The sequence below is a fragment of the Silurus aristotelis genome (assembly GCF_946808225.1).
Source record: "Silurus aristotelis genome assembly, chromosome: 1".
Classification (NCBI taxonomy): Eukaryota; Metazoa; Chordata; class Actinopteri; order Siluriformes; family Siluridae; genus Silurus; species Silurus aristotelis.
Window position 1 is genome coordinate 12,726,103 of NC_139574.1, and position 24,402 is coordinate 12,750,504.

General features: G+C 39.3%; 1 protein-coding gene across 30 annotated transcripts in view; it reads left to right on the plus strand.

Annotated features, from left to right (window-relative positions):
• The first annotated feature begins 8,008 nt into the window (after positions 1-8,008).
• Positions 8,009-24,402, plus strand: part of LOC310727633 (uncharacterized protein) — a 74,652-nt gene continuing 58,258 nt past the window's right edge. For 19 of the 30 annotated variants that reach the window (XM_083544307.1, XM_083544317.1, XM_083544287.1 and 16 more), the window contains exon 1: positions 8,023-8,147. The gene's annotated coding sequence lies outside the window, so the exon portion shown is untranslated. Of the gene's footprint in view, positions 8,148-24,402 lie in introns of all 30 variants that reach the window. The other 11 variants (XR_014534057.1, XM_083544286.1, XM_083544293.1 and 8 more) reach the window with 4 other exon arrangements.

Consider the following 24,402-nt stretch of genomic DNA (forward strand, 5'->3'; position numbering starts at 1 on the left):
GTTCTGAGGATTTCATAGCATGAGTATATATCACAGTTTTTAAGGTGCTTCTATTGACAGAAGGAGATGCAGACAACATTCTCATACAGATCCTGTCCATGCCTTCATTCATCATTTCTTTACAGTTCACTCTCCTCCCTGATCATCCAACAGTTCCTCTTATTTATCTGAAGTCCTCACTCATAACTGTTTTTCCTCTCCACCCATCCCAGGCTCCTCTCAGTATGAACTGTAACCACTCCCTCACAGTTCCCTTTCTTCATCATCCATCCAAACATCCTATTCAATATACGTCTCATGCACACATCCAATCTCTCACAACTTCTCCAGTTCTTCTACCTGCTGTACTGCAACCTTTTACAATGTCTCACTCTTTTGAATTTCACAAATCAACCATACACTACATGTAAACACTGTACCAGGTAAAGCAACAGTGAAGTCTAGTGACTACTAAACTTTTTTTTCACCCACATTTGAGGTTCCTTAAAGCCACATAACTAAACTCCAACCAAATGAATATAAAAAAATTTCTGTTGCATCAGTTCAGGTCAAGTCAAGAAGCTTTTATTGTCATTTCAACCATATAAAGCTGACGCAGTGCACAGTGAAATGAGACAATGTTCCTTCAGAACACCTCCCTGGTGCTACATTAAACAACAAAAAATAACATGGCAGAAAACACAGAGTTAAGGACTAGTAAGTGTCCTGGCCACATAAAGCTCATCATGTGCAACCTGGTACAAACAGTGCAACACAAGACACACAACACAAGACAGTGTAGGACTAATACAAAAAATAGTGCCGCCAGTAAACCTACTGTATATTATACAGTACAGTGTGCAGAGAGAACTGAGTACAGGAGTGTACCTTGTAATTAAACAAAATGTAAAAAAAAAAAAAAAAAAAAAAGGGTTTGTGCAAAAAGCAATAGCAATAGCCAACTTTGTTTACCTGGAAAAATGCAGGTAAACTAAGGAAAACAATTCTAAGGAAACAATAGATTTTTTTCAGTGATGTCCTCGCCATCTCTGAACCAAACCATTTAACTACAAACAGCATTACCTCTCACACTTAGCAAAGCAGAACAATTTCAGCCACCCCATAAGAAATTTATATATCATATAATATCATATAATATTATTCAATGCAACATTACAATATTTATTTCGGAAATAAATTATATCAATTCTTAAAATTCATAATGAATCATATAAGCATAAAAGAAGCAGGTACACAAAGTAAACACTAGATGGGAATATTTCATCAATGACGGTGAAAAACCATAGCATTTTGTTTCACAATCATATTTTACTGTTTTGCTTCGACCATATATATTTTGGTCACTTTTCCAGGTCACTTTTTCAACAGATTTATTTTTTCAAGATCAAGTTGAATTTTAATAAGTGAGATATACATTAAGCAGCATGGGATTATTGATGCAACCTGCAACTGACATCTGTCACAGGATCCAAATGATTGATGATTTTTACAAAGCTGATTTTGCACACATATTTCTAGTCTGGCAAAAATTAGCTTTCTCCACAAGATGTTGAGCGTTCACTTTGTGAGCAGGTGCCAGGTAAAGTAGTAATGCTATTGTATTAAGCTTTGATGAGAAGGATAATCTAGGCCCCTTGTTTGAAAACTATTCATACTTAAAAAATATATAATAACAAAAACCTCTTTAAGGGAACAGAATCAGTTTAGACCATGTCACCTTACTTTGTCTCAGCCAAAATATAGCCGAGGGCACTTTTACTGGCTCTAAGTTACTGATTAATTGGTCATGGGTTCAAGCTCCAGAACCGACATGCTCCTGACCTCGTCCTTCAACCTGTCCATCACCACGGCAAACAGGAAAGGGCTCAGAGCCGATCCTTGATGCAGTCCAGATGCAAACAGTTGCATTCTATGAAAACATGGAATCCTTCCTCAAAATAATTTCTCTTTTATTATTGCTTTAGACATTTACAGATGTGTTTATGTGCCAGTAATACAGTAATATTTGCTATTGATTTTTCTAAGACTATTTTGTTTAACTTCACATCTTAACAAACAGATCCATTATTTACTATTAGCTTCTCTTATTACTATCAATTCCTTCTGGGAAGCTGACCTGTGAAAGCAGATTCCAAAAGCTCAAGGATAGTATAGAAGAAATTATCCATATCGGGTGGAGCTAAGATATTACTAACCCCTCCAGTACTATTTAATCATGACACATGCTTCCCTTATCATGTAATTCCTTGCAGATTAGCATATAAGGACAACAGCACTCATGTTACGGGGAATTAAAAGGTGTTGCTGTATCCCCTGTAGCATAAGACTTCCTGAATCTGAGTTTATATCAGCACAACGTTAGATGTTTTTAGGGCAACTTTATTAGAAGTATCTGTTCTTGTGACACATGAAGTGGCAGGAGTGATAGAATGACTCTTCATCATACTTCAACCATTGTTTAATGGTGCCTTTGTTAAAGGTAAAATATTACCATTCACCATATTAAAGATAAGATTGATAGAGAGCTTGTAGGTAATTTATAAACACCTAATCAGTGCTTATGTAAGACAAACTGAAACTTTCTACACAATAGAAAAGTTAAGCATTCCAATACGATAAACTGACAAAGATGTACATAAACAAAGCATTTAATAGCAAATGTGATATATATGAGGACAGTGGGATCTCACAAGAATAAACAAAATGTAGTGCATGCAGTTGTTATTTAACATCAAATAATCACAATGAATCACAATCACAAAAAGCTCACAATGTTATTGGCCTATATTAAACCAAAGATATGTTTCCTGAATTTCTGTACAGGTGCAGTCTTTGATGACTCACTACCCATGCCTTTTAAATGCAAATTTCCAGTCCACACCTGGGCACTGGGTTGTCAATTCCTCTGTCCCTCTAGCTGCACAGTGTGACATCAATATATTCATTGGCTAAAAAGAAACAGCTATTGATTAAAATAATGTTACATAAAAACATGAAACTTTAAAAATGTAATGTTGTGCCACAACAGACTGGTATGCCTACCGAATTGGCTACTTTCTTGAAATCTCTTAATTTGTATGCAGCAACCGTAGAACTTCAAAATGTTGGAGAAGGCCTTATAACCTTTCCCAAATTGAGGAGCAGAAACAGTTGCTTTCCTGAGGTCTTGGTTGATGTCCTGTCATTGTGGAATAATGTAGGAGCACTCACAAGTGCTCCAGATCACCACTTCACCAAAGGTTGTGCTTTTTTTTAAGGTAGTTACACTTCCTGATGAATAACTTCTTCTTCATCTTCTTCTTTTATCTTCTGCCGTAAGGGGTCGCCACAGCGGATCATCCATTTCCATACTCCTATGTACTCTACATCTGCCTCCTTCAAACCAACCTTGATCCTTGATGCAGTCCAACCTCCACCTTGAACCAGTCTGTACACTTCACTGCTGTCACACTGTCCTCATACATGTCCTGCACCAGCCTCACATACACTGCCACACCTGACTTCCTCATACAATACCACAACTCCTCTCTCTGCACCCTGTTGTACACTTTTTTTAAATCCACAAACACAAAATGCAACTCCTTCTGACCTTCTCTATACTTCTCTATCAACATTCTCAAAGCAAATATTGCATCCATAGTGCTCTTCCTTGGCATGAAACCATACTATTGCTTACAGATGGTCACCTCTTCCCTCCGCCTGGCTTCCACTACTCTTTCCAATAACTTCATGGTGTGACTGATCAACTTTATTTTTATGTAGTTACTGCAGGTCTGCACATCCCCCTTATTTTAAAAAACCAGTGCCAGCACAATCATTTACATTTGCGGCATTTAGCAGACGCCCTTATCCAGAGCGACGTACAAAAGTGCTTTAAATCTCTAGTAATGAATAAATCTACACTGGTACGCAAGATTACAAACTTAATATAAATATAACTTGAATTCTAAAAACTTGGAAAGTGCTAATTTAGGTATTTCAGGAAGAGGTAGGTCTTCAGTCGTCACTTAAAGATAATCAGGGACTCTGCTGTACGGACATCTAGGGAAAGTTCATTCCACCACCTTGGTGCCAGAGGTGCCAGAACAGAGAAGAGCCTTGAAGTGTACTTACAGTGAGGAAAATAAGTATTTGAACACCCTGCTATTTTGCAAGTTCTCCCACTTAGAAATCATGGAGGGGTCTGAAATTGTCATCGTAGGTGCATGTCCACTGTGAGAGACATAATCTAAAAAAAAAAATCCAGAAATCAAAATATATGATTTTTAAACTATTTATTTGTATGATACAGCTGCAAATAAGTATTTGAACACCTGAGAAAGTCAATGTTAATATTTGGTACAGTAGCCTTTGTTTGCAATTACAGAGGTCAAACATTTCCTGTAGTTTTTCACCAGGTGTGCACACACTGCAGGAGGGATTTTGGCCCACTCCTCCACACAGATCTTCTCTAGATCAGTCAGGTTTCTGGCCTGTCGCTGAGAAACACGGAGTTTGAGCTCCCCCCAAAGATTCTCTATTGGGTTTATGTCTGGAGACTGGCTAGGCCACGCCAGAACCTTGATATGCTTCTTACAGAGCCACTCCTTGGTTATCCTGGCTGTGTGCTTCGGGTCATTGTCATGTTGGAAGACCCAGCCTCGACCCATCTTCAATGCTCTAACTGAGGGAAGGAGGTTGTTCCCCAAAATCTCGTAATACATGGCCCCGGTCATCCTCTCCTTAATACAGTGCAGTCGCCCTGTCCCATGTGCAGAAAAACCCCCCCAAAGCATGATGCTACCACCCCCATGCTTCACAGTAGGGATGGTGTTCTTGGGATGGTACTCATCATTCTTCTTCCTCCAAACACGTTTAGTGGAATTATGACCCAAAAGTTCTATTTTGGTCTCATCTGACCACATGACTTTCTCCCATGACTCCTCTGGATCATCCAAATGGTCATTGGCAAACTTAAGACGTGCCTGGACATGTGCTGGTTTAAGCAGGGGAACCTTCCGTGCCATGAATGATTTTAAACCATGACGTCTTAGTGTATTACCAACAGTAACCTTGGAAACGGTGGTCCCAGCTCTTTTCAGGTCAATGACCAGCTCCTCCCGTGTAGTTCTGGGCTTATTTCTCACCTTCCTTAGGATCATTGAGACCCCACGAAGTGAGATCTTGCATGGAGCCCCAGTCCGAGGGGGATTGACAGTCATGTTTAGCTTCTTCCATTTTCTAATGATTGCTCCAACAGTGGACCTTTTTTCACCAAGCTGCTTGGCAATTTCCCTGTAGCCCTTTCCAGCCTTGTGGAGGCGTACAATTTTGTCTCTAGTGTCTTTGGACAGCTCTTTGGTCTTGGCCATGTTAGTAGTTGGATTCTTACTGATTGTATGGGGTGGACAGGTGTCTTTATGCAGCTAACGACCTCAAACAGGTCCATCTAATTTAGGATAATAAATGTAGTGGAGGTGGACATTTTAAAGGCAGACTAACAGGTCTTTGAGGGTCAGAATTCTAGCTGATAGACAGGTGTTCAAATACTTATTTGCAGCTGTATCATACAAATAAATAGTCAAAAAATCATATATTGTGATTTCTGGATTTTTTTTTTTAGATTATGTCTCTCACAGTGGACATGCACCTACGATGACAATTTCAGACCCCTCCATGATTTCTAAGTGGGAGAACTTGCAAAATAGCAGGGTGTTCAAATACTTATTTTCCTCACTGTACCTCTCATTCTGAATCCTTCTTCATTCCAATCCTTTTTCATTTCTCAGGCATCCTCTCACCTTCCAAAATCTTGTTGAACAATCTGGTTAAAAACTCCATTGCATCTCTCCTAAACATCTTCATGCTTCTACTGGTATGTCATCTGGTCCAACCGACTTTATACTCTTCATCCTCTTAATTGCTGCTCAAAATACTCCCTCCATCTTTTTAACACACTCTCCTCACTAGTCAACATATTTCCATTTCCATCCTTTATTGCTCTAACTTGCAGCACATCCTTCCCAGCTCGGTCCCTCTGCCTGGCCAATCGATACAAATCCTTTTTTAGTGTCCAACTTAACATACAGCTTTACATATGCCTTTTCCTTGGCTACATCCCTCTTCACCTGCTGCCGCATTTCTCTTGTACTCCTGCCTACTTTTTTCGTTTCTCTGCCAATTTCAATTCTGTTTCTCCAACCTCTTTCTTCTAATGGTTTCCTGCACTTCCTTATTCCACCACCACGTCTCTTTGTATTCCTTTCTATTTCCAGATGTCACACAAAGTACCTTTCTAGCTGTCTCCCTTATCACTTCTGCAGTATTTGCCCAATCATCCAGCACCTCTTCACCACCACTGAGCCCCTGTCTGACATCTTCCCTGAATCTTACCACTACAGTCTTCCTCCTTCAGTTTCCACCATCTTATTCTTCTTTCAGTCCTCACTCTTCTCCTCTTCTTCTGCACCTCCAAAGCAATCCCACAGACCACCATCCGATGCTGTCTAGCTACACTGTCCCCTGCCAACACCTTACAGTATCCAATCTCCTTCAGGTTGCATCTCCTACGTAGAACATAGTCCACCTGTTTGCACCTTCCTCCACTCTTATACGTCACCCTATGCTCCTCCTTCTTCTTAAAATAAGTATTTACCACTGCCATTTTAATTCTTTTTGCAAAATCTACCACCATCTGCCCTTCCACATTTCTCTCCTTAAAGCCAAACCTACCCATCATCTCCTCATTACCTCTGTTCCCCTCATCAACATGCCAATTAAAGTCTTCCCCAATCACCAATCGTTCATTCCTAGGTACACCTACTACCACTCCATCCAACTCACTCCAGAATTTTTCTTTCTCCTCCATCACACAACCCACTTGTGGAGCATAAACACTGATGACATTTATCATCACCCCTTATACTTCCAGCTTCATTTTCACCACTCTCTTACTACTCTTGAACACACAACATATTTTCCTTTCTCCTCTCCATCATATCAGTTACCTCTCTCTCTTTACCAGTCATCGTACCAACATGTAAAGTTCCCACACTAACCTCCTCTCTCCTACATTTCTCCTTTCCCTGCTGTTTTTGTAGACGTCTTCCTCCTCTCCTTCTCCTCCTTCGGCCAACAGTAGCCCAAATTCCACTGGTACCCTGTTGGCTAACGATACCTATGACGGTCGTTGGTAACCGGGTTACGCTGGATACCCTTCCTATCGCAACCTTCCCTATTTACCTGGGCTTGGGACCGGCAATAAGAGTGGACTGGCTCGTGCAACCCTAATGACTGGGTTACTTCTTGATGATTACCCAATTATGCATAGTATGCATCTCACCAGCACAACATGGTTGTGATTTACTCTCTTAATGAGTGTAGGAATAGGAAAGGTGTTCTAATTTTACTCACATTGTTTCTACATGTTGGTTTCCCCCCCTTTTTTTAAACACAAACGACCATGTATTAAAATTTGCTGTGTTTTGTGTTAAATGTTTCGAGAGGTTGGTATAGGCCTGCACTTACCCTGAAATAAAAAAAACAACAACAAACAAACAAATATATAGTTGATGCAGGGTGTACTTTCTTTTCCAAAAAACCCCCCCCCAGTATTAAAATATGTTATATTTCCATGAAGCTCTTGTTCCAAAGTTTGCATATTGTCATTTTTGAAGAGGAAAATATTTATGTTTTGTTTCATGGCAAAAGCCTTGCAATGTCGAGAGCTTGGGTCTATTTTACATCTTTAATCAGTTTTATGCAAATAAGATGTGTGCAAAAGTTATTAAAAAATAAAAAAAGGAAACAATGACACGAACAAAAAGAAAAGGGGTGGGTGTGTGTTTGTGTGTGGGTGAACTTTTGGGACGCACTAGAGGGCAATACTTTTTGCCTTTGAATTCAGATAGGTCTCATAGACTGTCAAGAATCACCTGTTTGTGATCAGGATTGGACGACAGAGGTGTCCGTCTGAAATTCTAGAATGTGATTGGATGGATTTGGTTTGAGAGGCGGGGCGTGTTAGAGTTAGAGGCCGGGACGGGGGTAGTGCTGCTGAGGCGGAGGGCGGGATCAGCGCGACGCAGGAGCGACACCGCAGACGCCCGAGGAAGTGTCAGAAATAAACGGGGGAATAATAATAATATAAAAAAGGAGCATACAAAGCGGTGAGTGCAAGGCGAAATACCCTGTGGCACTATTGCCACGGGACTATTAGACATGGGGGATGGGTTTCTTGCTGGTTTTGCGGGTGAAACGATTTGTTTAAATGTGTTTGCCGTTGACTTTGGATGGGGCGTCTGTGCGTGCGTGCGCGAGCGAGCGAGCGCGTGCGCGTGGCTGCAGACTCATTGAGTGACACGGCCCACGAGATATGGCTGTCTGGCTGTAGAGTTATGCAAGGCTTTGCCCTGCTGAGATTGCATGGGCACTAACATTATAATACAATATGATGATATCGTATGAATTGGACCGCTCCAGGTTATCTATATATATGGCTAGTGTCATAAGAGTACCCGGATGTCGTGTTGGAAGCAAATGTGCGCCCCGAAACATTTTCACGCCTTAAACTTAATAAAAAAAAAAAAGAACGAGTAAACGAGATTTGGAATCCTCGCGATAGCAAGGAAAGAAACATGGCTGCTTGTGCGTGTTGAACTCCCCAAACACGACAACTCTCACTGGTATGTTAGAGGAGTGCCTCTGCTCGCGTGTGGACACGTGTTTGGGTCCTGATGTGATCTTCAGTTTTAGATTGCACACGGTTTTTTTTTTTCTTTCGAATCACACATGTTGGTTCATCATGATGTTGTTACATCAGGACCCAAATCTCATTTCTGTCCAGCAGGATTACAGATCAATCTGTCTGAAGCACCTGCTTAAAGATGAGCAAATAGTTTAATCGACTAACAGTTCAGATGAGGTTCTCCAGCAACAAATTAAAGGGGAAAAACAAAACTGCTAAATGTTTGCATGTAATAATTAGACAAGTAGGATCTGAAATCTGGGCTGATTTTTTTTTTTTTTTTGGGGGGGGGGAATTAAAATTGCAGCCTCAGCACAATTGGTATCAAACACACCTTCAGGTTCAGGACATGAGCCAATGATCCATGGCCTAAAGTAAAAGTATAAAAGTTTTCCAAGAGATAGTGAAGTGCTGAGGATAAGAGTGTTTCTCATTATATATTGACAGGTTAATGATTCTTGAAGCTTTAAAAAAAAATGATTTGTGGTCTGATTGTTGCTGAACTCTTTCTGTTGGTCCCTCTGCATGTCTGTCCTGCTGTCCGTCAGTCTTAACAACATGTCTGTCCCTCCCTCAATCTTCATTTTAATTTGACCTTGTGTCTGTCTGTATACTGGTCTGTGTGTCCATATATCTGTCCTCTGTCTTTCCATACATCTGTCTATGTAATAAATTGCTTAACTTACATACAGGACGCAAATGCTTTGAGGACTTGCCAGTTAAATCAGTGATAGTTTACTAAATGAGTGACTTGGCTCTGATCATTGCCTGCACGTTTGGTTGTTGTCCCTCCAGCAGCTGACACAACATTGTAAGGGTGTTTGAAACTGGTTAAGCAAAACTCAGATGGATTATAAACAATTGGTATCCAGTTTCTATGTTTGAGTTTGACCCCAGCTTACCTTGGTCTGGTGGGAAACAGTGTAAAGCCTGGTACAACAGCAGTGTCCAGTGTACCAGATCATACACAGTGAACTATAGGCATGACTTTGACTTTTTGGAAAGAGCATGGGTTTGTTTGTATGAAGACACAGCAGGGCTTTTGGGTGTGTATGGATTGTGGTTATAAAGCTCAGACTTCTTACCTCATAAAGGCATTTTCTCGGAGTGAGAAGTCACACAAGACTGCCAATGAAGTAATAATGTGTGTGTGTGTGTGTGTGTGTGTGTGTGTGTGTATATAGTATACATATACAGTACAAGAGTTAGCAATATCACATGCCACTTGGGTTGTTCATGAATAAGATTTGGTAGAAAAATGGCAAAAACACCAAAATATTATTTATTCTTTAGGGTTTATCATGCCAATATTCATCTGTACCAGACATCAGTGCATGACGTTATATAGATATGTCCTCCATGATGAATATGCAGAAATGAAATGGAATTGCCTAAAAGAAAAGAATAAGGGAGGCTTCCAGATTGTGTATATTTACTTTTTTGTTTATTATAAATTAAATGTTTATTCAATAACATATATGAATAAATAATGATTGCCTAATTATACATGTGATTTATTTGTTTATCGAATAAAACCTCTCTAGACTTTACAGTGCAGAGTTTATTTCCTACATGGTCTTTATTCCAACTGTGTTTTTGCATGAAAGTGTGAGTAATATTGCGAGCAAAAGTAAACTCTTGTACTGTAATTATTATATAATATTTGGGTGTATTAGTTGACCAACTTGCTTAAATTGTGGTGATCAGTTGATCTAAGATCAGCCTGGTAGTATCTCGATCTCAAGCAAATCTGCTTATGATTTATGGCACAGTGAAGGACTAGTTGCAGTACCAATTCAGACTTCTGCTATACATCAAGGCTTGGAATTATTTATTTATTTTTTGATTTTATTTTGGTTTGATTCATTCAATGCAGAGGAGCTGGATCAGGATTGACTCCACCTCCTGCACTTTTGTTTCTGGAACGAGGAGACTCTTTGGTTCTCGGCTCTCGAGTTTTGCATGTTCTTGACGTGCCATATCGGATTTCTTCTGTGTTCTTGGGTTTCTTCTGACCTCTCGAAAACAGTCTATGAATTGCATTCTGCACTGCAATAGATTGTCATCCCATTCCGACTGCAACTGCTAAGTTTTATGATAAGTTTGCAATAGTGTGATAGTGTGCAGTCCTTTTTATTGACCTGAAATGTCAAATGTGTTGCACAGAAGAGATGAAGTGGGCTTCTGTTGTCTGAGAGCCTGTACTGCTGACTCACGGTGAAGCCACTTCTCTCCTAAACACCAAAACAGGATTGGAAGCAGTCTGTCTGTCTGTCTGTCTGTCTGTTTTTAGGACTGATTATTTGGAATACTTGTATGCTGCCTCTGTCTCAAATCTGAAAACTGCACACAGCTTTTTCTGCTCAGACCTCATGAAGAAGCCCAGTGTCTTGAGCTAGAAGCATTACCAAAGCTTTTGTGTGACTCATCACACCGTATCGATTTTCTGCCGCACCCTTTATCTGTTCTTCTTATTACTGTTTTTCGACTGGAAATGTCCTGCTACTGGATTGTTACGCTGCATTTCTAAAATATTTGTGCACATTTACGATATTGATTTCAATGAGCTGAAGCAGCGTTTGATAAACAGATGTATGGGATGTAAAGAACATCCTGTAGTCACAAATACACTATATGGGCAAAAGTTTTAGGACACCAGACTTTTCCAAGCCAAATGTGATTCTTCCCCAAACTGTTACCACAAAGTTGAAGGCCCAAAGTTGTATATGATCTTTCGATGCTGTAGCATTACATTTCCTTACACTTGAACTAGGAGACCCCAAACCTGTTCCAGCATGACGATACCTCTGTGCACAAAGTACCTCTATGAATTTATGCTTCAAATGGATTGGAGAAGAAGATCTTAAGTGGCCTTTTCTCTAGAGCTCTGATCTCAACCCTATTGAACACCTTTTGGATGAATTGGAACGCTGACTGCCCAGTCAAAAATCTAGTGGAACATCTAGGAACAAAATGTGGAATGGGACTTTCAAAAAGCACATGCAAACCTTATGGTCAGGTTTCCACAAACATTCTTCTATAAAGTGTAACCTGATGCACATATTATACATAACAAAGCATATGCATTAATGGTGAGGTAGAAAATATATAAAAACTTAAGCCAGAATGCTTCTCCTGTATTAGCAAACCTGAATGAGAAAATATCGCCTGTCTTAAAAAAGGAAATTCTTTTAAATTATAGGTATCCAGAGGAAAACAAGACAAAAACAGCCTTTAGTTGCACAGTTAAGCTTGAGGCCACATCGCTTTTGTATGAGGAGAATCCTCTCAAGCTGCTTGAAATTTCTTCATGAAGGCCTGAATCTTTTCCAAAAATACACCCTGTGGTTATGCTTCAGTATCCAAGTGGGGGCCTTCTCACCAGTCAGACACCAGAGCAAGGTCAATCCACAAATGACTGAGCGGAGCCCGTGCTTTTGGCTGAACGCCTCTATGTAGTACCTTTTTGCTTTTCAAAACCGTACGTGATCATGCGATTTCTTCGCTTTATCTGTCTTTTATCTTTATGCAAATGTGAAGGGATTTGGCTACTAATACTTCTATAGGGTGAGGGATGGCAGCATTAATGACCACATTTTGGTTCCACACATAATATTTTTTAAATATTGTTTTTTGTATGAATCCATAGCAACCAACAGTGCACTAAAGATAGGAACACTCATTAGCGAACGGGGTACAGCGATTCGAGTGACATGAGGTGAAGAAATCCGCTGCCGGTCTCAACGCAGGCTAAAGGCAACTCGAGAGCTCTGTGCAATCTCAGTAGAGAGGGTTGGGTTAGTCGGGAAAGGGTAAGGCTTATGATTGAGCCACAGCAGATGGCAGTGAAAACTACAAAGCAAGAAAAATGTATCTTGAGCTGAGAGAATGATGATGGAAAATCAAAGGCTTCCTTTTTTTCATTTCTAGTCATCGGAATGTTGATTTATGTCTTGATTGTACCAATATAGCAGGGCTTCAGCAAATAACTCTGTATCCTCTGAGAGACTGCAAACAACAGTTTGCTATCTGTACTGTACTTTTAGTTCTTTTGCTAACATGGTCATCGAGATGAACTGTAGGCTGGACACAAAAATTAATAGAAAAAAATAGATAGAAAAAAATCCCACATCTGTAATTGGATTTGCAATTTGACTGTACAAAGATGTCCTGAAGCGTTGTCTTGCATGGACCATTGAAAATTGAAAAAGCATTGAAAATCAGGGGTAAAAAGCAGTTTACTTATGTGGACTTTCGCACAGTTCTTTATATAAACCATGATTTAAACGCGACGGATTGACTCACGGTTCGGCACGCACATGAACCGTGAATCATTCGCTCATTTTTCTTGCAACTTAAAAAGTAGCCACCTTTTGCTTAGATTACTGCTTTGCACACTTTTGGCATTCTCTTGATGCCTACTTTGAAGAACCTACAATATGACATATTTTCAGTTCACTTTTTTGTTATGTATATAATTCCACATGTGTTAATTCATAGTTTTGATGCCCTCAGTGTGACTCTACAATTTTCATAGTCATGAAAATAAAGAAAACTCTTTGAATGAGCAGGTGTGTCCAAACTTTTGGTCTGTACTGTATATGTATGTATGTGTATATATATATGTATATATTCTCCATTATACATTTTTTAGCCTTTCCTTGATCAGATAATTAACTTAATCAGCCCATTTACTCAGAATCAGAATGAGCTTTATATCCAAATATGTTTCCACTTCCAAGGAATTAGTTTTGGTGATAATTAATATAATCTTGAATTCTGATCGAGTCCAGGTGAAACTCGATTTCGAGAAGGCAGCTCCAGTTTAATCTTCCAGTTGACAGAGTGACATGTGAGACGTTGATATGTGGTATCGATGGTTGTGGGAGCAGTCGATCAAGCCGTACGGCGTAACAATGGGACACAGTTTCCCCAGCTGGCAGTCAAACAAAGTGCAATCGTTATCGCTGTGAACACTAACAAATTTCTCTGCGTGTCTGTGAGGAATGCGTCCGTTCGTGGAGTCGGGGTGTTTGTGGAATGCGGTCAGAGGTTGTTTGCATGTGAGCACACTACATTTCTGCAATTCAAATATTTTCAATTTTCCCTTTTTTTTTTCCCTTTTCACCTCCACACCCAAGAAATTACCAGGCGGACCTGCTGCACCAGCGGGAGTGACACCTGTGTGGTTGATGCTATTTTTTAAACCTAAATTAAAACCTGAAAACAAGGAATTACCAGTGAATTTATGTGCCTCAGTGTGGAGAGATTGAACTGTACAGCTCGGTGCAATGGGCAGCAGTAAGGCCTCACTTAAAATTCTGTGATTTAGTAAATCATCATTATAGAAGCACACACACACACACACACACACTTACTTATTCATTCACACACATTGGCAGTGTCCTCTGTTCTGGACTGACTTTTGCCTATAATGCAAAGGTCTTTTTTTCTTTTTATTTAAAAATCTAATTTTAGGTCTTAAAAAGTTTTTCCGATGTCTATGTAACTCATTGAAATGCTCCTGTAGCATTTTAGAAAATTTTTGTATGTTCGTTCCTGTGGTGTTGTAGATATTTCTTTTGCTAGTCCAAATATAATTTGCTGTATAATGACTACAAATGAGATCGACATGCAACAGCCAATCAGCTGGATTTCCACCACATAAACGTAAAACAGATTTTATTTTTCAGCTATGGGGAAAATGTTCACACAAAGGTAAAATTTTAGGTTAGGGCTCGGTTAAGGTCAGTTACTAACAACGTATTTGTGTGTGTGTTTTTGATGTCGTGATATAGGTCCTACATTTCATTCTTAATAATCTTAAACAGTCTTAAAATTTACTTTGCAAAACCTGCAGAAACCCAGCTAACAATTGAATTGAGAACTTTGAATTGAGTTTATTAACGTCTGGCCGCTGTGCTCACTCTCTTTATTTTGCAGAGAACACTGTTGCACACACAAACACACACTTAGATGTTGACTTCGTAGTAATGATGTGTTATAGTCAGCTGTGTTTGCATCCAGTCACATCAGAGGAGTGTAAAATCTATTGGAGAGAGGGAGAGGACGACAGTAAACCAGTCTTTTAGCCCTGATTTATACTTTCCTCCAAACAGACTGATGAAACCGACAAGGAAGCGTCTGAACCCGCCCACCTTTCCAGTGATTATTCGGTAGAGACATGCAAATGAATGGGGAACGTTGTGCAGCTGCTATGCATGCGGGTGTATCTTATGTACAACCGGATGATTAAATGGCAAAAGAATTCTGTACATCAGATTTTGAAGCCAAACTGTAACGTTACATGGATCGACAACATGAAAAACACGGCGCTTCACTTTTCTTGAAAACGTTCTGCAGTTGTTGCGATTGTTGTCACGATCTTCATCTTCAAACTCTTACTGATTACTAGATTTAGAAATGTTTTAATTAAGATAAAGCCAGAAGACTGATGCTTAAATCGGACCTTTTGATACTTAAAGGCTATTTCTGAGGTTTTAAAAATACAATGTACTCAATAATATTTTAATGCACTCTAATGTCAGAGTTGAGGGACAATTTTTTTAGTTAATAGCAGACATAAAGGCACAATTATTTTTTTTTCCCCCCTTCTTGTATTCCTGAGAAATACTGCAGGTGAACCAATCAGCATCTGACTTTGGAATAGTTGTCATTATTATGGTATTAAAGTCTGAAGTTGACTGACACACGCCCCCCTGTTCCTTCCTCTCGAAAAAAAATAGTAATAGTTTGGCCAATGCTATTAATAAAAATTATTATTATTAAAAAATCTCTCTCTTCAAAGATCCGGTCTCAACTTCTGTCAGGATCAATAGAGAATGTTCTGAGTAGGAACTGTGTTCAGGATTGCGTCTGGCATTTCATTTCATATATCTATCTGTTTAAAGATGTTTGTTCCAGTAACTTACTTTTAACATAACGGAAATGCATATTCAGGTATGCAATTTTCAACAAATTTAAGTCGTACAAATCTTTTTTTTTTTTTTTTTATATTTGTCAAGTTTCAAGTCAAGTTTATTTCTATAGCGTTTTTTCACAACAGACATTGTCTCAGAGCAGCTTTACAAAATTTTAAGTGTTAAGGTGAACGACATGCATTTATCCCTGATGAGCAGCCTGAGGTGACTGTGACAAGGAAAAACTCTCTTAAATGTTATGAGGAAGAAACCTTGAGAGGAACCAGACTCAAAAGGGGAACCCATCCTCATTTGGGTGACATCAAGACTGTAATTATAGTCTTTAAACAATACACAACACTGAAGAGTGAGAACTAACATGAGTACTGGAGTGTGTTATTATAAGTAATGTTCTTTCTACAGTCTTTTACAGTCATTGTGGTTATAAAACTAGGAGCTACTGAGCAACTCATAAAATAGCTCAACATTTGTGATCATCACAGATCCAACACCAGCTTCTCCATGCCAGAGCCTTTAAACACTCCAGGAGGTCCAGTGTCCAAACTCCACATGAACTGGGATCCAATTGGCACTGGTACGTCTCTAGATGGTTTGGGATGTTTGCGGGGGCGGCATCTACTTCTTTAAAGGTCCATAATCTTCATGAGGTGGGACGTGACTGGTGCTGGAGCAACCTCAGGATGCCTCGAGATTGGTAGAGAAAGAGAAGCAGTGATAAGGAATTAGCATAGCTGCTGTTCATGATATTAACAGCGCAAGTTGATAATGTGCATGTGATCAGATGTTCTAGAGCACAAGGTTATAATGAGACGTGTTATGTGTAGGATTTGCTAAAAAGATATGTTTTTAATCTGCACTTTAACAGGGAGATTGTGTCTGAGCCCCGAACACTGTCAGGAAGACTATTCCAGAGTTTAGGAGCTAAATGTGAAAATGATCTTCCATCTTTAGTGGACTTTGCTATTTTAGGAACCACTACAAGTCCAGAGTTTTGAGATATCAGGGAGCGTGACGGATTGAAGCGTGTTAGAAGACTGGATAGATACATGGAAGCTAAACCATTTAGTGTTTTGTAAGTGTTTATTAATGATGCAGGACAACCACCTAGTAATGCATTACAATAGTCCAGTCTGGAGGTCATGGACGCATGGACGAGCTTCTCTGTATCAGATATAGACATGTTTCATAGCTTAGCAATATTTCTAAGGTGAAAGAAGGCTGTTTTTGTAACATAGTTGATGTGATTATTAAAAGACAAGTTGGTGTCTAAAATAAATCCCAGGTCTTTAACTGTTGAACTAGTAGTTACAGTACAACCATCTAAATGCAGGTTGAGATGCTGGAGCTTCTGTGTTCTGTTTTTTGGGCAGATGAGCAGAATTTAATAATAGAAAGTTATGAGTCATCCAGTCTTTAATTCTTTAACACACTCAGTTATCTGAGCCAATTGAGCTATATCGTCTGGTTTTGATGAGATATATAGCTGGGTATCATCAGCATAACAGTGGAAGCTAATCCCATGCCTTCTAATAATATTTCCTAAGGGAAGCAGCTATATTGTGAAAAGCAGGGGTCCTAGAACTAAACCTTGTGGCACGCCATAATTTACTTGCACTAACCTGGATAGCTCTCCGTTTAAGTCTACAGGTAGGATTTAAACCAGCTTAATGCCTGTCCCTGAATGCTGATGAAATTTTGTAAGCGATCTAGGAGATGATAATGATCTATAGTGTCAAATGCAGCACTAAGATCTAGTAAAACTAACAGCGAGATGTAGCCTTGGTCTGATCATTAGTGATTTAAACTAGAGCAGTTTCTGTGCTATGATGGGGCCTAAAACCTGACTGAAACTCTTTAAAGATATTGTTCTTTTGTAAGTAGGAAAATAACTGGGCAGAGACAATTTTTATTGCAGAAGGCAGCATCTCATTTAAAGAACACAAATAGTTTTCCACGTTCTTTTTTGACCATACAGTTTTTTTTCACCATTCCGTAAACCCCTCCACATGTTCCACAGTCAGCTCTGATCCTCCTACTGCTCATTTCAGATGCTTCAAAAGCACTTCTAAGGAGGCGTTACCGAGGCCTCAATGCTCACACTCTTCAAAACAGAACAGGAAGTAGGCCATAGGAACACGGCTATTATATTGGTTTTGTTTGTAAGCAGCATCCTGATAAAAAGAATGACATTTCTTTGAACCCTGCCATGTCTTCAGGATTGAGAAAATACATGGACAGCTTTTAATGAGCCTGGCAGTCGTTTGTTTTGTGTTGGGTTTTTTTTCTGTATAGCTTTACAGTGTTTTTAGTGTTTGGAAATTTTTGGTAAAACTCCACTCTAGATGATTCTTCCTGATGAGGTCCTGACTGGTCAGTAAATCATTGATTAGCAGCTAGGTGATTGCATTTCTCTTCTTCAATTCAATTTCAATTAATTTTTATTTGTATAGCACTTTTAACAATGAACATTTTCCCAAAGCAGCTTTACACAGATAATGTGGTGATTAAAAGTAAATATGTTCTTTGTAAGTAAGTTTGTCCCTGATGAGCAACTGTGGCAAGGAAAAACTCCCCGAGATGGCATAAGGAAGAAACCTTGAGAGGAACCAGACTCAAGAGGGAACAGTGATAATGATCAGAAGTGAACTGTATTCCTGAGACAGTGTAGCAGACTGTTGACATTAACTACAGTCCAATCCATCCTCAAAGCGCCCGTTCTTACTCCGGAATTTCATGGAACCACCCAAGGCGTTGATGAGAAACTGTCCCAAGCTGCACAAAGTGGCCTCCAGAGGCTTCATGCTTGATTTACATGTTGGTGCGTTTTTTATTACGTTATCACAATATGTACCTTTGCTGACATCTGATCCCCTGGTGTAGTGTTTCTCCTCTGGTTTAACCACTCTGTTTGTGCCTCATCACACAATATTACTTTCACTTGTTCTGGCATAGTCAGTATTGTGCAATGGCCTAAACCAGCCTTTCTGCTTTAGCTATTAAAGAGCCTTCGAATTGACCTGATTGAGATAATCCCTGCTGCCAATCCTTTGCAGCTGTCTGCATAGTGGTTATGAACACTGTCTTCACTTTTTTAGAATTTTTTTTTATTGGACTTCTAGAATATGTTGCACAAGATTTGTAGACGAAAAAAAACATTTTGATTCTTTTTTTTCTGAATTGTGAACAGTGCCTAATAGTGTTTTTGTGTGTAATAAAGTAATCAAAATTTCAACAAATGAAGGTCTGATATTGTAATCATAATGCAGGATGTGCAGCTCTTGTGGGATGTTCCTGGTCTGCAGTGGTCAGTATCTATCAAAAGTGGTTTAATAAAGGAAAAGTGGTGACAGGGTATGGGGGCTAAGGCTCATTGATGCACGTGGGGAGTGAAGGCTGTACAGTAGTCCGGTCCAACAGATAGTCTCCTGTAGCTTAAACTGCTGAAGAAGTTAATGCTTGAAGGGTCACGACTGTTGGCAGCAAAAGGGGAACCAATACAATATCAGGCAGATGGATATAATGTTATGGCTGATCGGTGTATAGTTGCACAGAAGGCTGGTGTGGATGTTGATGTGACATGGGTGTTTACCGAATTGAGGCTACAGTGTGTGGGTTTAGTATACACTATGAAAATTGCATTCTCAGTCACCTTTTAAGGCTAAATCCTATAATGATACTTTAATGTATAGATGGAGCTGACAGCGCATGCCGCAGGGAGTGCCTGTCTGTGAGCTCTCTTAATGTTACAGCCTGTAAAAATGTACGAGAGGACCGTCATGGCTGTATTTTCTTTTAAGCCTCTCATTAAAGTTAATCCTCACTGTTTGACATTGACAAATCACCAAAGTATGATACAAGATTAGAAAAGGAGTACTTTTTTGTGAGCACTGAGGGCTGTTTATTGAGGCTCTGGGGTGTGTATTGAGAGTAAAGAGTAATCCTGTGCAGCTCTTTGTGGTAATGTGACTGTGAGTCATGTCTGAGTCATCACCCTAAACCTGGAACCCCACACAATCCCAGGCATCTCGGACACGGCCTGACGCTCTCTCTCTCGCGCGCGCATGCACGCACGCGCGCACACACACACACGGTAATAAAACCCGAAGCCCTTATTCAGTAAATGTGCACCTCTTGGTTACAAAGTTACACTGCTCTGGAAGAAACTATACAGTGAATTATTTTACCAACTTCAAAAAGTCTCCCCTTCTTCTCTGCTCTCGTAACGATCTTCCTGTTCTTGGCCGAGCTCCAATGGAAAGCACCTGCCTGTAATTTTCATACACTGAGTCATGGGTGAGCTGGGATTCGAAATCAGGCAAGAGTAAAATGAAAAACGGCACATTGGACGAGAATACAGTCTGCACGAGCAAACGCTTGCGTCAGCTATTCAGGCATTATAGAGCGTGCCTAAAAGGAAGTTAGAAAGCGAATGAGGAAGCAGAGAAAAATGGCCCCGTTGTCTTTGTGTTTTAGTGGGGAACTGAGATGAGGAAGATGTGAACGGATATTTGTTTCGAATTTTGCTTATAGGTTTTCCATTAATGCTGATTTTCTTAATAAAATAGCATTGAGGTGTAAGTTACCAAGCATGTTCACAGAAATTCTGATTTGCATTTAATGATGGTGTCTTATTCCAATTTATGTGAATACTGCACAGAGAATGTAGGGGGCGTGGCCTCAGTAGCCCTGCAGTACAGTACGTGTGCTGTGAGCATGAGAGTGATGAATGTGCTTCAGCTGAAATTACATTAAATCTGTTTGTTTTAAACTATAATCTTATACACATTTACCTATAAAACCCTATACACATTTATGTGTCTCAAACTCACATTAATGCGTCTCAAATATCTCGTAGGATATGAAAGTATTTCCTCATGAATTATTTTCTAATAAATCGCCTTACATCCTGGACTGCACCCCTAAGAATATCTATTTTAACGACCAATCGAATGTAATTTGTGCAGCGGGAATGAATTCCCGATGTTCTGTCATAAGCACTTCAGAAGATGGCATTTTGTTGCCACAAAGCTGTCTTCACTTGCACATTCATCCCAAATCCCTTCACTGCTAATGCTGCCATTGGATACTATGAGCTGCTGTTGCTTAAACATGCCCACACTAAATTATAGGTTGCTTTGCTAAAATAAATGCTGTTAAGATGGCCACCACTGTGCAGATGACAAGACAGTTTTCCTTCCAAGGACACCAGTGAGGTCATTATAAAAAAAAGTAACCGTGAGCGTTATAGAATATGAGCTAAATACAGGGTGTCATGCTGTACATCTCCTGCACCGTTATTCACCATGTCAGCTTGTTTTGGAATCTGGGGCCAGCATTAGCACGGTCAATTAAAGGGGAATGTTATTATTACAGGCTTTGCAACTGCATCATGGAAAACGATGCCAGGAATAGTCAGGGTTGCTTTGCCTGACTTGACCTCTCAGGGGCAAGAGTCTCAAATCAATACACCATTATTTCGACTGCTCGTTTTTTTTTTTTCCCTAATGGGAGGCCTTTCTATCCTGGAAGAAGTGGCCTCTTTCAGGATGTCCCTGCCTCTTCTCTACAGAGCACGAGGACTCAACAAATGGTTTCCTGACAATGAAAATAATGTAAAATATATTCTGGAGCCTTAGTTTATAGATGTGACGAGGGAAGGCATGCAGGTAGTTGGTTTGAAAGAGGCAGATTTAGAGGACAGAGGGAATGGAGAATGATGATCCGCTGTGGCGACCCCTAATGGTAGAATTGGCTTGCAGTGATGTCACGATGTTTACACACATTGGTGCACTGTTGTAATGATGCAGCTTGAAAAGGTTTTAACTCCATCAATGGACTTTGTCACGAACAAAGAACACATATGCTGAATAATGCTAACCACAGTACTACTACCTCCAAATACTCTGCAGTGGAAATCCATTGTTTTTCTAATGCTAAATAGCTTAATGGCTTTCTATATGCCAAACTAGGTTTTATTGATCACCTTCATCAGCCAAACAGGCTAAATCATAGCTTAAAGAAGCCTACGGTTAAATCCATGATCATCTAGGCCTAGCTGGAGATGTCAATGTTTTATGAAATAAAGTCCAGTGCAATGCTGCAGTAAAACTCCTTTGCAAGCACGTCATGCTGTTTCCTTTTCGGGGGGAAAATAAAGGCGCTCGCCAGAATCCAGTAATATCTTTCGTGCGCCGTATAACAGCAGGAACGTTTTTTTTTTTTTCCAGTGTGCTAGGTTTATTCTCCATAGCTCTCTTTTTGATTTTCATCTTAAACTTGGCAACACTTTTAAATACACAACATGGACAATATTTTGTGGACCATAAGATTTGGATGTATGGACTGTTTAAACAGCCCATTCCAATTTTACTGATGTAGGATGAGGAGGCCTGGGGGTGCAATCAGTGTTCAGTAGGGATGAAATCAGAACTATGGAGCAGGCCACTCTAGAGCTTCCATGGAGCTGGCTTTGTGCACAGCTAATTGCCATGCTGGAACAGGTTTAGGTCTTCCGACATCAAGAATGTTATGGTACCACATGTAGAGACATCCAACTTTTGGGTAACAGTTTAGGGAAGAACACAATATGACTGGAAAACTCAGGTGTCCAAATACCATTGTCTATACAGTATACTTTTATTTTTAAGTGATGGCTATGCATACTGAACAGTTTTATGTTTCAAGAGTTTGAGTAAATCATTTAGCTTTTGAGTTATTCAAGCTTGATCTCGAGCAGGAGAGGAGACTTCCAGGTTAACTTTTGGGGTCATGAGTGGGTTACTATGTGATTTGTTTGCATAAAAATAATCTAAACCATATGCACCTGTCCGCTTAGTCACCAAAAACTCAACCAAAACCATGATAAATATTGTTTCGGGTCAAACACAGAGGTAATACCCACCATACAGGTTAAAGCAGTTAGTCATCCAACCAAATTCAACACCTCACCAAATTGCTAATGTTTTGCACTCGATGGATTTCCTAAAGATTTTGCATGCTGCTTTTGTACCTGTTTTCCTGTTTTCATCAACAAGAAAAGAAATGGAGAAAACATTGACTCTGTCTTTTTTTCCACAAGCTGAGGATTTTTCTTTTTTTGTCTTTGTGCTGCTACTGCTCTTGCCAGTTTGCACATTTGAGTCAAATTAGCATGCCCAGTTTGATTTGCCCATATGCCGAATACAATATCCGATTACCGTTCATCTATTCACCACATCTATTCATTTGATCACACTGAATTGTATCCAGCTTTTTAATATCTTCCAAAACACTATAGCAGATCCTCCTGCATGACTTTTAGGGCATCATAATATTCAATGAGCTTTCACGTCAGTGACGCAAGGCCAACCTCATTTGCATAAAAAAAACGCGCTCAAATTGCCGTATATAGTGAACACAACTTCCTTGTCCAAAGGGTGTTCAGAGTGCCGCTAGTTTCAGAAGACACGGTGCATGTCGGGAGGTTTGAGAAAATTATTGGCAAAGACATGAAAATATGGTTGAACAAATCAGAGATGGTTTCTTTTGTACATTTGTCTCATAAAGAAAAGTAAAAAAAAAAAAAAAATATATATATATATATATATATATTTTTTTTTTTACAAGTACAAGTGTGCATTTTATTTCTCCATTCACTTTTCAAAACATTGCATTGCAAAATGTAATGCATTGCATAGTTTGAGACATTACTGTAAAAGCTTTACAGTTTAAGCATGTCCTTATTCGTTTAAGTTGGTTAGGAAATGCTAATACAGTAATCCCCCGCTTTACTGCGGTTTGAATCTCTGCATGTGCCACTTTACTTATTAGTTTGGCTGACTTTCCCGGTCTCTCGCGGAGAGCACGATAGACCAAAAAACTTATAGGGAATTGTTTTTATGGAGTTTGATGTTAAAATTATAAAATTTATTAATACAATTATTAATTATTAAATGAAGTAAAATTTTAATACAGTACTGTACATATAATACTATTTTTAGGTTGGCGTCTGTTTATCTCGTTTTTTTGGAACGTAACCACCGCAATAAACAGGGGATTGATGTAGCATCTTTACATTTCTTTTTGAAATGTACTCTATGTAAAAGCACTAGAATCGAGCTAGCCACTTCTTATTCTTGGCATAGTATCTCAAGTGATGCAAGAAAAAAAAAAAAAAAATGTTATTACCTCTACAATGATACATGAGCCAAATCTTCAAGTGAAGATCTATTGATTATAAAATTCTATTTTTTATACCTCTTTACTTTCCATTTGGTCCGTGCCCTTTGGGTGTGATGAGTGCTGAAACAGTAATTATGCCTGTATGATAAACAGTACATGATATAGAAGCTCTGCATAGTCAGTGTGCCTGCTTTTGCCCTTTTCTACAGTGGCAGATGAAGTACACAAACCATGTAGTTGAGTTAAAGTAGAGATACAGTGCATATATGACTCCAGTAAAAGTGCCCCCTTTAAACTTACTAAAGTGAATTTGCCTTTAAATGTACTTAAGTATCCAAAGTGCTATGATTTGATATGGATATAATGTCTATTACATTTTTCATAATACTCTTTGCTTAATCAACTCGGTTTATGTGAAAAAGACTAATAAAATGATATGAGTCAAACACTGATTGATATTTATTAAAATTATTGTGATCCCAAAACCTTCTTTTCAACTATATAAAAAAAAAACAAAAAAAACACTGAGTTCGAGTCAGGAGTTTCTTCCATCATTTATTCCTCTCAAAATGTTCT